We start from the raw sequence: 10,455 nt of genomic DNA on the forward strand, positions 1-10,455 counted from the left end.
TGAAAGATAATTTTCCGTCCTCGTTATGTAGGTTCCGCCATAAAGAGGACTTTTTTATAAGATAAATCTTAAGATAATGCTGCAAAATTTTGATATTTCCGGCTTGTCAGGTTTCCGTCCCATGCAGTTTCCGGCATAGACAGGTTTTATTGTATTTTATTATAATGTCATTTTGAACAATATTTTACTTATATGTGACTGCCAGAAATAATGATGAATCTGGAATATTTAAGGAAAACTGTCAAACAAGTAGAAATTAATGCAAAATATATTTACAAGATTAAAATTATATGAAGCATTACTCATAGTAATTTTAATATAAGGTCACTGGAGCACTGTATAGAGTTTACGATATGCCTATTACCTTTATTGTGTAAAGAAGTTGTTGTATATATGTTTAATTCTGTGTATAATTCACTTATAAAAGTGCTACAAGTTAACATATGTACATAATGATCTTCCAGTAATCGTCTTTCTTTTATCAATGTGCACTCAGACTGATTCAATTATTTTTAGAATTTGCTTTGATAGCATAAACTATATACTTCTAGCCTCTTTTAAGACTGTTAATTTTCCTCTTAACATATTAAACATTAGGCCTATCACTTCTTCGGCATTTAACTTCCCACCCAACATTTCCTTGGCTGTTATTTTACTCTCTTCTGTTATTGTCTTTGTCTCTTCTCTGTTTCCCTTTCATATTGATACTATTTATTTATTTATTACAAATAATTTGCTCTGTATTCATGAGATCAATGAATTACAAACTCAACTTCTAATAATCATCTGCAATTTTCTTGCAATAGAAAAAGTAAACAATCACAAAATATCCACTCATAAAATAACTACTTGATAATATCTATACTAAACTATCTTTTATATTATAACAGAAGGAAATCAACTGTTTTCCCTGTTCCAATAAATGAGGACTTTGATAAACATGTAGAGCAACTCAATAAAGAATGGAGTGATGGACAGTCCAATAACACATTAGAACATCAATGAGAGAAATCTGCTCTAGAAAAGTACAGTGGCAAACCACACAGGAAAATTCCAACCTATAAGTTTTGTACGTTATTTCATCTTAAATCAATTACTGAACAGCATAAAAAAATAATGGAAAATCATAGTTTCTCCAAACAGTTTGAAAGCTATAATAAACTAGACAATAAGCCAATAAATACATTACATTAAATCCACAATTTGAAGTTCTATTCACAATACACAGTAAAGTACTCAGCTAATTTCATGGTATAGGTAAAAAATCTTGTTCTGAAATACAGTTCTTTTTTACTAAAGTAAAGTAGAAGTGTGAACGTTTATCAGTTTGAATAGAGTTCACAAAAGGTAATGTGGATTTTAGCTTGAAATAAAAAATCAACTCTTTTTTTTCATAGAAAATATTATTTTATTTAAGGTACTGCATGAGTTATTATGCACGAGAAACATCAACAACCTTGATTACACTAGAAATGAAGGGACGAATAAAATAGAGTGGCTGATGTAAAAGGTTGCAGAGCAGTTTATGATGTATTTAAATATACATATGCAAAACTTGTTTTCATAACATTGAATATTATCTGTAAAATATTTCATTGTATATAATTTTAGACATTGATAAGATTAAATTTTGTTAAAAGTTAAACCCTTTCATAAAATAATTATTTCACGAACATACTGGTTGTGTAAAGATAAACTAAGGTTCTTGGAGCAAAATTTTACGGATATTTGGCTAATATAGTTACAGCTTATATATCATACGAAACCAATTCAACTATATATTTTCTCATAAAGTGGTCTGTCATGACAGATTGTATGAAAAGCTTGAGACTTGTAGGAAAATTGAAGGAATTGGTAGGGCAAAAGGAAAGGGGAGCTGTCAAAGACAGTAATTAAAGTGGTAAAGGTACTGTATTTTTTTTATAACTTTAAGTTTTGATTTACAGTACATTGTTGAGAATAACAGCAGTATACAAAAATTGTTAAAAGTTAATTGTGACTTGAAATATATCTGACTCTAGTCTTCTACAATGAAACAATACATGAACTCTAAAACTGTTCTCTGTCTATCCATCTGTCACCCCAATATTTCCTGTAATCATCTAACACGTCAATTTTAATGATCATTTCAGATGCTCTCTTACAGTCGTCCATGTGAATTTATATAATGTGATGGCTTGAGTGCACAAACAATAAAGGATATATCTTTTATAGCGTGCACATTGATAGGATATATTTAGTGGATGATGCACTTTGTTTGTTTAACATTAAAAATAACTGATCCATTCCCTTTCCCCCATATATTATTACCTTTTGTTCATTGACAATTTGAGGTAGACTTTTCATATTATGCTTAGTGATAGGAGACATTATGTGAATGATACAACACAAATTATTCTTTTTTGTTATGTTTTTCTTTTTTTTCATTTTTGTAACTTTCCAAATGTTAACATCTCCTGTGGTTTATGGATTCTCTTAAATATGTCTTTCATATCTTAGAAATTGCTAGTAGATAGTAAAGGGATGAAGCAATAAAGCAATTTTTTTTATTATTTGTTGAAAAACTAAAGATAGCTGACTGGCAGCCATTTTGCTATTGTTTTAAATTTATTTTGTTTTTTTTTTGTCATATTATCACTGGGTTACTGCCCCTCAACCATGATGTAACTGAAATTATGTTGAACACTACATACAACACCAATCAATCAGTTAATCACTCCATGTTATTACTTTTGCACATTAACCACTCCATAACAACTTGGGTGAAATTCACCCAGCTCATAAAAGTATCCATGAGAATAATTATACCATGATTTTTGATCATGTAAACCTACCTTTACAAAATTTTGCAAGTTATTAATAAACAATATAAAGCTTTTGTTTAGATTTTTTTTTTCATTATTATTAAGTTTTAAGATTTCTTAAGCAATGTTTTTTCACATTTTTTTCTTTTCGACTGTTCAACATGTAGAGTAATTTTAAAATTGAAATCTTTGTAACCTCCAGATAATTACCAAATTTTTTAAAGAAAAATCTACATATTTCATTTATTTTTACTTTCAAATCAGAATTTCTGTATACATTAGGTAGATTTGACTATCTCATAACCACCATAAAAAGTCAGGAAATATATAAATTATGCTTTATCCTCTCCAGAATAACTATAAATTACAACTCAAGGACACACGTTTAATCTAAGTAGTTTAAATATCATGACATTACACATTTGTGTGTGTGTGTGTAAATATATCGACCTTTCAGCAGTTTTTGGCTAACATCACAGAAGTTACTACATGACACATGCACTCATGTTACCACATCCAAGAACGTAAAACAGACCTTTACAAAATGACCTGTCTTAGTGCACTAGTATTTTATAAAATACAATCACATTTCAGTTATATTTTTATACATATATACACTATCACTATTTACAAAAAAGTTTGTAAACTTATTTTTCTTACAACATAATACAGTGAATAAAGCAAATAATTACTTCTTCTAGTTATGACCCTTGTACTCAGTTGCTGCATATGTTATTAAGCTTTAAAAAATTCTGCACAGAGTATCTGAAATGAAAATTTTGTTTTATATATATATATATATATATTTGAATAAACAAAAAATCATATATAACTATATCAGCACAACAGAATTCAATTACAATTTACCAAGTTCAGTAACTAAGCTGTATTTGGATATAAATATATATATATAATTTTAAACAGGCTAAAAGACTCATCTCACCAGCATAAATGTATGTCTCAAAAGAATGAGACAATGCCATTATATTTGAACATGGATGAGAAAACCACTTGAAAAACATTCTGAGCTTTCATTTGGTTAATCACGTCATATATAGAAATGTATATAAGGGACCACCTCCAAAAATAAAAAGAGGTGAATGAACCACTGTGTTTGATTCACTACATAAGCAATATCTAAGCAAATGGGAAAAAAAAAAGTTATTTTACACTCAAGCTGGTCAATATTAGTAACTTGAGTTCCTAATTTATACAAACCTACAGGCTTTGTATTTTGACATTACAAACATCTAATTTGTACCAGTACTGCATTCACATACTATGTGACACACAAAAATTGATGCTTGGATGTGGGTTTTTTAAACCTCTACTTTCAATTTAAGAAACTAAATAATGTGTAATATAAAAATTTGAATTATAATCTACAGACTGATACTAAACTTAATGACACAAAATTATAAAGCAACAGTATAATAAAGTTTTAAATGCACGTCAACAAACAAAATGATATGGCCTTTGACCTATATCAAAAATGTTAATAAGAGACAAAGGAATGATGCAAGCCAACTTCATTTTTGAAATATACAAGATAGCTGAATTATTGATACTAAAGTTTTGCACTGAAAGCACATAGACGACAGTGAGAATGAACATCAATTTTACAATATTCATTATTACTTAATATTCCCCCCTCTTTTTTTCAGAGCACTGATGATGTTGAAGCAATCTCACAAAGACATTTGAATTCTGTAGATAAGAAGATACCCCATCTGGTGGCACTTACAAACAGTCTGGAAGACATTTTAGCAATATATGTTTAGGATTATAAAACAGTGGATGGTTGGAAATGTGTACACTGAATTAAAAAGTGGAAACAATTCTCAGACATTTTATTAAAATCTCACTAGATGCCAAATTAAAAACTTAAGAGATTCTTTAACTAGTGTTAACATTTGTACTTTACATGCATAAAATTTCATATCTGCATAATATATTTTCTTTTATGTAAATTTGTCACCAAAAACCAAATTCTATCTATTCAATTTTATTCAAGGTTTTATGGACAAAACATGTGTACATGAAGTTTAAACAATAAAATTATAATACCAAATTTCTTAATTTTTCTTGCAGAAACACCATATGTAAACAGTATACCTACCAAAAGTTTAATCACTCCACAATAATAACAACACTTATAGCGTTATTTTAATAACATGTTTGTGAAATAAACGTGTAAATGTGAATTATGTGATGCATGATTGTTAATATTAATGCAATGTATTAACATATCACTGCAATAACACTAGTGTTAATCAATATTAACAGTAGTGTTTTAAACTTAACTCTTCAATGCATATATTAAGTGGTGCAAATAGTGTTAATAAATGTGTTAAATAGTTAAGTTGTTTTTACACTGCAATATTCACACAGTGTTATAAGCAGAAAAACCTGTAGTGTTTAAGCAATGTTAAACTACAGAACGTACAGTAATTTCAACGTTATAAGCAGCAGGTCAGTGGCAAGAAGGGTACAGGTTATACCAACAGTTTATAATCAAAGCAAGATAACTATATAGACTAAAACTACAAATGAACATGAAAAATAATGCAGCTAGTTTTATACACACTAACTTGGAAAATTGTTGTCATAAAACAATGAAGAAACAAATAGGACATTGGTTAAGTAGTTGTGTAAGACTAACGCAGGTATAAACAAGGTTTAGAACAGTAACACTGCTGTAAACAATGTAAACATTTATGTTGAGAGCTATGGTTCATGGCATACTTTATTGTTGTAACATTTGTTGTCAAAGATGAAACAATCAAGATATATCAGTGAAATAAACAAATAGAATTTTATGGATCTATTTGCTTTATTGATTACAAGGCTTCATTTCTTCAAACAAAGTTTTCATGTTTATATTAATACAAATCATATGTTATAACCCAATACAAGTTCTCTTGGCTTTGCTGAATATAAGATTAAAAACCCCAATTTCCAAGTATGTACATATATCATACTAAGACATTCCTGCATTAATTAAATAAAACAGCAGGTAAAAAGAGGATAATTACTTTATTTACACAACACAGAACACAGTGATTGTTTGCATTAAATATTCAACTTAGCACAAGTCAAACTCTGAAATTATATATTATTATATATCTTGTGTCATAAAATTTCATGGGGACAAAAAGGAGCTTATTAGCCAAGAATGTCATTTTCAGCTCCCAACTATAAACACCCCTTGCTATTCATGTATTCATCCAATCCAATCTTTTCTTGAACTTGGTTAAGTTTCCTGCCTTCATCACTCCTAAAGACAGCTTATTCAAAAAGCCAACCAAGTTTTTTTCCTCTCCAGAAAAAACAAGTTTAAACATTTTAGTCTCTCACCATAGGGCAATCACATCATCCTAGAGGTTATTCTCAGAACATATTCCAACAATTCAATGTCTTTTTTGAAGAAGAAAGCCCAAAACTGTACACAGAATTCTATATGAGGCCTTACAAATGATCTATACAGTGAAACAATAATACCCCTCATCTTGTATTCAATATTTCTATAGATGCTTTTTTTATCACAATACCAAGATCTTTTTCCTCAACCACAGTATTTAACAAACTTCCATTTGAATTGTGAAAACCTAGATACATCACACCTTACGTTTTGGATAGTTAAACATCATCTGCCACGTACTGGTCCAATACACAAAATTATCTAAGTCTTCCTGTAAGGTTACAGCCTCCTTGATACAGTTAACCTCCCCAAAGATCTTAATGTCATCTACAGACTTCAAAATTTTGTTAGTCATTTCAGAGTCAATATCACTAATATAAATCCCACACAACAAAGGACCCAACATAGAATTCCAAGGCAAACTGCTTATAACTGTGATCTAATCAGATCTAGCTCCATTTATTACTGCTCTGTGCCTTCTACTCTCCAGCCAATTTGCTGTCCAATTTAATAATGCTTCTCCCACATCCACAAATTTCATTTTTATAACAAGTTTTTTTGTGAGGCACCTTATCAAACACTTTCTGAAAATCAAGGTAAATCAAATCCACAGTATTTCCTTCATCATATCTTGCAGTAACATCATCAAAAAATGTCAGAAAATTTGTTAAACAATACTTTCCCTTTGTGAAACCATGCTGACTATTTGACACTATACCAGATTGCTATGAGTAACTCTGCAGTGCCTTTTTATCACTCTCCAACTACTGATGTAAGACTAACTGGCCTATAAATGCCTAGAAAATGTTATCATCTCCTTTAAATACTGGGCTAACATCCAATCTTCTAATATTCTTTCACTACTCAATGACTTATAAAAAAAAAATATTAGCTAGTGGTTCACAAATAAAATCTCCAAGTTCCTTTAAAACTCTACAATAAAAGTTGTTTGGTCCAGGGATTTATAAATTTTGAGGTTTCCCAATTTTTCTCTTATAATTTCAGAACTTAAAATTATATATTTTACATCAGTATTTTCCCTCATAAAAACTGAAGAGAGCATATAATTTAACAAGATTACATCTCATAATCTTCTGAGATCAGCTCTTTCCCTTTTTTTTTTTATTTTAAGATGCCCAATCCTCATCCAGTCATTTTGCTTACCAATACACAAAACCACAACTCTTTAACTCTCTTTCAGCCAATCTTCTTTTGTCTAGAGTTTTTATCCTTTTAACCATCTTGATTTCCTATACTCCTCCAAGTTCTTGTTATTTCCAGTATGTTTAAGTTTCTTGAATCTATTATGTTTGTCCCTTATACAATCTTTTAAACTTTTACTAAACTGAACTGGTTTGTTCTTTTCCATATCCCCTTTTTTTTCTGTAGAGAATATGTATGTTCTATATACTTATTAATTTCCCCCTAAATGCTTCCCACGTCTGTTTAAGATCCCCTTCCAACTCCTTAGTCTACAGAAACCAGATTGTGTCTCATTCCTTCAAAATTGGTTTTCCTGAAATTTGGAATCATGGTTCTATTTTTCTTCAATTCTACATGTAGTAAAATCCCAAAACTAATACTGCAATGGTTGCTTGTACTTAAATGTTTACCAATCACAACTCTCTCATATTCACATTGGATGCTAACATAAAATCTAACTTCCTCTCTTGTAGATTCCATCACCAGTTTATGAATTAAAGTATCCTTAACATTTTCCAAAAACTTATCCTCAGACTCAAAATTTTCCCAGAATACTCTTAAAATTAAAATCTCCCATAATAACATCTTTTTAAATTACCATTCTGATCTCATTATACAGTTTCTCATTTAACTTCCACATTCTGACCTGATGATCTACAATAATTCCCAATTACAAATATTTTCCCTTTATATCCACTAATACTAACTAATTCAACCTCAGTGTTATTTTTTTTAATATGCTCTAACTCAACAGGATGAAATGAAATTCACTCCAAGCATACAAAGTTATTCCTCCCCCTTTTTCAATACAATATCTCTAGTAAATAATATGTAGCTTGGTATTACAAAAAAGTTCTCTTATCAAAATTATTCAAATCCAACCAAGTCTTAGCAACACCCATAATATCAAAATCCTCAAATTCCATGACTGCTTTGAACTTTATATACATTTTACAAATGTTATAGCCCTGACCTCTGTACAACCCTGGTTTAAATCTACCACTACAGTTGAGTTGATAGCCTCTGCTAATATGCTAGCCCCTACCTTGCTTAAATGTAAGCCATCCATTCCAAAAAAAAATTAACTTTCTTATTAAAAGTATCCCGTAAATGCAACCAGCCTGTTTGCTCATCCATACATATTGATCTAAACCTGGCAATTAATCCTAGTGACTTACTTAGTATGTCATCCTCACAATTTATTCTTTGCAATATCCCTGACAAAATCAAACTGTGTCCCCTTTTCTTAAATGCTCCTCAGATTCATCTGTCCTTGCATGATTAGCTCCAATATGTACCATGAAAACTGCACTGTTACTAACATCCTTAACTCTCTCTGGTTTTATCAGTTGTATCCTATACCCCTGCTCCTACAGAGCATAAGCATATTTTTTGCTTCTTATTCCACATACTACTATATCTACATGGCTAACCAAGGAATCACCAAGAATTATAACTTCCCTATCCTTTACATTATCATCCTTTGTGATCCCATCTGTTTCCCTTGTTTGCTCTCCATCATCACTAGCAAGTGCTTGGAAGTGGAACCATTTGCTTAACTTAAATAAAACAGTCATTAGACCTATTTCTTTTCTTAGCTTCCTTGAAATCATATTTGCCAATTATACTCTTTGCATGCAGAAGTTTAAGTTCTTTAATAAGTATCACAACCACTTCAACTCTAGCAATTTAAATCTCTCCTTTTCCACCTCTGCAACTAACAAAATCCCTGCAAATAAATTATATATCCAGGCTACTAGCCTTCCTAACAAGTACACTTCAACCTAAAGTTTATAAATAAAATACTCTCCTAGAACATATCACTCTTTATTAACTGAGAACCCTTATAAGCTAAACTATTCTTAACCACAGTTGATAATTATATTGACTAATTTTATGCGTTAAGTATGATGAAGTTAAAATTATATTAGTACTAGTATTACCATGTAACAAGTTCAAACTAAATTCATTAGCAAATTATATTAAACAATGAGCACTAATCTCTCTCAAGATATATATAACAAAAGGTTGTAATTATAAATATTAATAATATAAACACGCTTCTGAGTTTCAACCAATCTTACAACCAAAATTTAACGTTAAGCCTAATGACAATAGTAAACGATTAACTGTTATTGTGATCCATTTGTAAACTTAATTTAAACACAATTTTACTTTAAATATTAACACTTATCACAAATTAATTTTAAGATATCTATGACTAAACAACTTTCAAATGATAACTATCTAATTTTATTCAAAGCAAAAAAAACTTATTAAAATTTAACTTTAGGCCTAACATTAGTAGTTCTCTCTTGTATGGGTATTTGGGTACTGATGTTTATCTACCTAAGATGGTCAGATTTCATTAACCTCTTCCTTCAAATTTTGGTTTTACAACTGTCAAGTGTATTTATATATGGTACACGAGGGCCACAGTAACCCACACTTACTCAGACCCCTTTCAGTGCAATGTTCATGCACAATCTACACATACACTTGGTGCAAATAAAACATTTCTCTTATAGTTCAAAAGATTATTTGCACTTTCATCAGTTAGGTATAAACTATAAAACGTTTACATACAAAAACCTTTCAGTGTTTAGTAATTAAACCCTAATATAATGTGGAGTCTAGTTTATAGGTGGTTTTTTATTTTTATTTAGAAAACATTCACTGGGGAAAGGTGTTCAGGTCTATCCTCATCATGTAAAAAATACCTGTCAAGTTCGCTTACTAGTTCATTTTTTCTCTAATTTTTGTCAAAATAGTTTATTGTACTCTGTAGGAATCTATCTGCTATTGTTTCCTATTAGTAGTGAAAAAGTAACTGCTTGTTTTTTTTTAATTTCGCGCAAAGCTACTCGAGGGCTATCTGCGCTAGCTGTCCCTAATTTAGAAGTGTAAGACCAGAGGGAAAGCAGCTAGTCATCACCACCTACCGCCAACTTTTGGGCTACCCTTTTACCAACGAATAGTTGAATTGACCATCACATTATAACGCCCTCCACGGCTGAAATGGCGAGC

The 10,455-nt window shown here is 30.3% G+C and overlaps 1 long non-coding RNA gene across 2 annotated transcripts; it reads left to right on the forward strand.

Moving 5' to 3' along the window:
• On the forward strand, positions 1 to 5,891 carry LOC143247109 (uncharacterized). 2 transcript variants are annotated; one of them, XR_013026379.1, is made up of 4 exons: positions 1 to 143; positions 891 to 1,069; positions 1,811 to 1,906; positions 4,469 to 5,891. It is a non-coding gene; the product is annotated as an uncharacterized LOC143247109 (long non-coding RNA). The 2 variants fall into 2 exon arrangements; XR_013026380.1 differs by lacking the exon at positions 1,811 to 1,906.
• Positions 5,892 to 10,455: the final 4,564 nt, after the last annotated feature.

This window comes from Tachypleus tridentatus, chromosome 3 (assembly GCF_004210375.1).
Source record: "Tachypleus tridentatus isolate NWPU-2018 chromosome 3, ASM421037v1, whole genome shotgun sequence".
Classification (NCBI taxonomy): domain Eukaryota; kingdom Metazoa; phylum Arthropoda; class Merostomata; order Xiphosura; family Limulidae; genus Tachypleus; species Tachypleus tridentatus.